We start from the raw sequence: 6,000 nt of genomic DNA, 5'->3' as shown, positions 1-6,000 counted from the left end.
GTCTTCTATCTTGGATGGCTTAGCAATATGGCTTATGCTTTGTTTCAGTGTTTGTTTTGTTGATGTTTTGTACCTGTTTGAACTAAGGGCTTAGGCTCTAATCCTTAGTTTTTCATCCAAGGCTGGTGGTTTACCATTTAGGCCACACCTCCACTTTTACCTATTTGGTAGTTAATTGGAGAATAAGACCCTCCTAGATTTTCTTACCCAGTGTGGCTTTGAACTGATATCCTGAGATCTCAGCCTCCTGAGTACTTAGAATTATGGCATGAGCCACAGGTGTCTGGCTGGGTTTTTGCTATATTTTATGACTAATGGAACTGAAAATTGTATGATGGTACTCTCATTTCTACAAATTTTACCTATTGGCTCAGCAGGTTGTGTTCCAATCCTGCAGCCCTAGGCACTTTCAGGTGGTTATTGATTAAGTCACAGATTTAGTTGCAGCAAATGATACTATGTGGTCAGTCTTTTAATTACTTAATGCAGTCTCTTCAGGTCATGACAATATGCACATTAAGGTAAGGGGTGTAAATAGAGCTGAATAAGGCTGGAGGAAGCAATTTTTATAAAAGCTGGTCTACCCAAGTGGGAAGTATTTCAAATTCAGTTAAGTGAAGTGTTTCAGTGAAAGTCATGCATTATACTAAAAGCCATTTGGATAATGTTATCTATTATGGATAAAAAACACAAATGGAAAAAATTAAATCAGACATGTCTGTATGTTAGTGTCTAGATGGACAGGAAGGTACTTTGCTTTGTAGACAGTACTCTTTTCTACAGAAAAAAGTAGAAGAAAATCATATTTAATTAAGCACAGGTTAAGTGGTGTTGTTAAATCTTTAATCTTGTTCTAACTATTAATGAGATATATCTAAATGCTAAATGTGGACAAGAAGAGTATTCTACAAACCAAGAAATCAAATTGTCTTTCAATTTCCTGCAGTCTTGGTAGTTAACAAAAACAAATGTGCTTGTTATTTCATTGCTGATTTTCTATAAGAACAGATTTGCTACTTTGTTTTCTCTTTCTCTTGTTTTCCTTTTTCTCTTTTCATCTCCTCCTTTTCCTCCTTTTTGTTTACCCCTCCGTTCAGTTCAAAAGCACTCCAAAGATCCTAAGGACAAGTATTTAGGTAATTTCTGAGTTTAGCCAGTCAAGAAAAATATAAAAGAAGAAGAGGTTATTACATGAGTAGCTGAACATTTTATGTATTTTAAAATTGTTTAATCATTTCACATATACATCACTACTAGACCCTATATATCTTTCAGTGGATCCTTAGCCAATTGATGTAGCTTATGTTTGTTAAACTACTGAAACTCAATTCCTAGAATTAAACCACTGTTCGAGGCATGGTGGTAAAGATATGTAGTCTCAGATACTCTGGGGGCCAGAAAATAGGAGGATTACATAGTCTTATGCCTAGGCAAAAGTCAACCACATGTTTCCTCAAAAGCAAGCCAAGGGTAATTGTGTATACCAGTGGTCTCAGCTACTTAGGAAGCAGGGGTAAGAAGATTGTGGTATAAGGCCAGTTCAGCCAAATGCACAAGAAACTACTGGAAAAACAAACTAAAACCAAAAGGACTTTTGCATTGTCCATCCATCTCTACTTTTATATAAAAAACTATTTCTGGAACTGCAAAAGAATATCCAGGTTGTTTTATTAATTATTCTCAGAAGGTGATAATTGCTTTATAATCTTATCAATCTAGAACTTCAAAAGTCTTCACTGCATTGATTTTGCGGTATCGGAGAGAAGCTAAAGGGAGATTATGTCCATGAGAAAGGAGATGATCACCCCACAAAGAAACTAACTCAGGTGGTTAATAAGAATAAACACAAATGCTGGAGATGACCACCCCACAAAGAAACTAACTCAGGTGGTTAATAAGAATAAACACAAATGCTAGGGAAATAAGTTTTTGATGAGGAACTTAATCCATGATTAAAACCTACCTAGGCAATACTTTTTGGTAGACATTGATTCTTGTAATGTCTATTCTGTTGCTAAATTTCAGTAGCTATACTCATTTTCTACATATTCGTTAGTCACAGACTGTAACATTTCTTCAAAAATAAATGATTCCCTTAATGATTCTTTTATGACATACAGCAACCACAACCCCAGTGGTACTTGAATTATACTGTTGAGTAGTTTCATCTTCAACAGCACTGATGGACAAGTTCCTCTTTGCTGACCCCAGCACCATCTGTCATGCTGAATTCTACCTACAGTGCATTGGATGAGTTACATTGAACAGGTTTCACCCAGGCCAAGGTCACTACCCAGCCAATCAGAATGGATGGGGTCACTGTAACTATCCAAATTACTTCCAAATGGAGGTGCTGACAGACACTGTTAATGAGCACTGTTTTGTCAAACTTGTTGATGACCTTTGACAACATCTTTCTTCCAGACTCCCAGGATTAGTCTAATTTTTCTCCATCTGACATTTAGGTGGTATCTGATACTTAAATGCACATTGGAAGGTAATCTGAATACAGTGTCTGAAGATGAATTTGCAGAAATGATTCAACTGAAGGTATCATTATCCATTCATTAGTGAAGAAAGTATTTGCTTATCTTAGTAAAGAAGTACACATGCATCTTGGTGTAATTGTTATTGGAGAAGCAATAGGGGCTACACAAATCTATGTCTTTGTAAGTATAGACAAATGACAGAGAACAAAGAATCCTGTTTTTAAGCAGCCTCATGGTCTGCATTTTCCCAGTTGTGTACTGCCTGTTCTGGCCAATGAATGAAGCAAACGGGGTATGGTAGATCACTCAAAGCTTGAGTTTAGCATTCTAAAATAATCACATATTCTAAAATGGTGCCTTCATATTCTGACAAAGCTATCAGCTATTCCATTAAATAAATTCTTTGGATCAGAGGGCTTGACCTTTTAAGGTTTATGGTTATCTACTATAGTAAATGAGTCAATACCTAACCCTTTAAGCCATGTTCAAAGACAAGACTTTACAGTATATAAGACCATGCAAATAGGAAATATATACACAGGCCAATTTCTGAAAAAGTCTACAGTTATATGCAAGATAGAAAAGTTTAAATCTCATTTTGATTTCTTTTAATTTTAAAATTATACTACCCAGCATTTTCCTGTTTAGGTTCTCTATTTTCACATATAAATGTCGAGAGTGTTATAGTTAAGTATACTTTGTTTAACATTCCTACTTCACAGCCATTTGATTTTCTTAACTGTTCACAAACTTTGCCTGACAATCTCCTCATTCCTCTATTTGTCCCCAAGTGAAGTTTCAGGATCATTCTATTCTCTGCCTCTATATTTAATGTCTCTTCATAAAAGACCCTTAACCTCCATTTCCTACTTGTGAACAGCCTAAAGATTAGCAAGATGTGAGGCCTAGTACACAACTTTCTTGAGGAGGCATAAGCTTGCTGTATGTGTGCATGTGCACGTGTGTCACGTGTGTGCAGGAACACACACACACACACACACACACACACACACACACACACGAGTATGCATCCTGCCCCCTATATGAGCTTTGCTTTCTGTTTTCATGGTAAATGATGGATTTTTTTTCCAAAGCCCTTACCGAGCTTCTTATTCTGATTCTTTATCTTTCTTCCAAACTGAATGCGTCACAATTATTGCACAATTTTGTATAGGTCAGTCACAAATGCACATATCAACTCTATCAGTCTTCTCATTTTCAATTGGAAAGTCATACACAATTTATTTTTTGCTCAAAAAAGTTTTAATGGAGTCAACTTTCATATTCCACGTATAATTCAAAGTCTATTTTTAAAAGTAATTTGCTTCAAATACAAAGGACAAAAGACATTATTTCAGATCAGGCTTATGATGTAATGTCTAAGAAAAAAATCCAAAGTTAACTAAGAGACAAAAATAAATGAAATAGAAACCTTAATATGGATACAAAGTTATACAAATTTTTCTTTTATCCTTTTATTTTTTTATTTTTTGGAACCATGTCATTTTTCCTTGCAACTCCAACTATTTTTTGAGGGAAGAGTCATTAGTCCTGTAGGTAAACTGAATTAATCTCGTCCTAGATTTGTGTTCACTGACTTCATGTTAGTTAGCTTTCCATTGGCCTTGATAGTATAAGTTACTCCATAGGAATGCGCAGTTATACATACTAAGTCTCTTTGGCTCCCTTCATCTAGTGAGTCAGTTTTTAATCTATACCTGTTCACCATTAGCCTTAATCCTTTTATAATCTGAATTCAAGTAAAATATTGGTGAAACCTTACTTTAAAATACCAAAATAATCCTATTTATCAAGTGAAAAATTACTATGAAAAATAAACAAAGTTTCTTGGAGAAATATTACTCAGAAACACAGGCAATCTTAGGCAAAATAAACTGTACATTCTTAACAATCTGCCTCAATCATTCCATTCAAAGATGGTAGGCATTTGTAGAGAAGAAAAAAAAACCACACTGCAAAGGATGGGGAGAAAAGGAAACTGAAATAAATTCTCTTTATCTTCCTCTACAATTGGCCTTCATCCTCTCAGTCATCAAATATGTAAGTAAAACAAAGCCTTCTCATGTAGCTTGCCTTACAGACCAACCACCTAAGCATCTCCCTGTAGGAACTTTCTAGAAATACAGAACCTCTACACTTATCAAATACGAATCTGCCTTTTAACAAAGTGCAGGGATGATTCATATACATGTCAACTGCAAGGAGCACTGGCAGGGAAATAAGGTATAGGAAAAGAAAGAAAGGGAGAAGATGGCAAAGAGAATAAGATGATATTGATTTGGGCCTCACGTAATTCAGATCCCAGGCTATTTAGCTGCCTTCTCTACAAAGAAGTTGGACCACCTCAGGCTTTTAAAGGGAGTGTTTTCAGATCACTTTTCTCCTCCCTACACCTGTGACTGCTTGTCTCACCTCTAGCACCTGTTTAAAAGGAAGGTGGCAGTAAGAATTCCCAACTACTGCTGAGGAAGTTGGAGAAAGTTGTCATTATGACCTCTAGTGTTGAAGCTTTAAATTTCTTCAATCTATGTGGATTGAGAGACAATAGACTCTCCTTTCACTCTAGCCTAGTCTACTCCAAGGCTATGTGTAGCTAAGCAAAGCCAAATGAGACTAACCAAAAAAATCTGGCCTAGTTAACAGGGCAATTGAACAGCTGCCAGGCCATGAACTGGAATCCCAGAAACCTCACTTTTTCCTTATGTGGTGCTGACATGCAAAAAGAATAATCTGTAGGCCTTGTGTGTATTTTTCTGTACTACACACACGCACATATCTCTAGGTCACTAACATATATGGGAAAGGAACTCCATGGAGGTATAGAAGATGTGGCTTTGTGACAAAAATCTGTGACCTCTTTATGTGGCTTAACTTGATCATCTGTAAAACAGTTGTTTTGACAGTTCTTAGGACCACCCTGATCTTCCCACCTGTCCAGATGCTTTTCGCTGTACAGTATTCTGATCTCTAAGATGGCTTAACTAACCACAACTTATGACCTAGCTCCAGTTGTTTTGATGTGTTTTGACATGTGATTCATCAATGTGAATTTTTTTTTAAGTTCCTAAGTCCTATCTTAATTGATTGTGTAAAAGATTTTTCACAACTAAATGTATGCAGAGATTCTGAGTACTATTATGTATGGGCAATATTTTAACCATGTTTTAATGATTAACTTTCTCATGATAAAAGTAGTGTCCTAGGAAAACTTGATATGGCTAGTGTTTGTAATTTCATTTCTCAGGAAATAGAAGGCTGTGGTTTTAATTTAAAGCCATCCTGAGCTAGATAGTCAATTTCCATCTACCCTGGTCTACAAAGTGAGATACTTTCTTAAAAACAACAACAAAGCAAACAACAGAGTGGGCTATCTTGAAAATTTTTGGTTACTGTGGTACTGTGCTAGCTAATAGATATTCTGGTATCATATGATGAAATCATATCTGCAGAGGCAAAGACAAAGTTAGAAGCTTAGAAGCTAGCCTTTATA

The sequence above is a fragment of the Dipodomys spectabilis genome, unplaced genomic scaffold (assembly GCF_019054845.1).
Source record: "Dipodomys spectabilis isolate Male_0828 unplaced genomic scaffold, ASM1905484v1 ptg000089l, whole genome shotgun sequence".
Taxonomy (NCBI): Eukaryota; Metazoa; Chordata; class Mammalia; order Rodentia; family Heteromyidae; genus Dipodomys; species Dipodomys spectabilis.
This window is presented reverse-complemented; position numbering follows the sequence as displayed.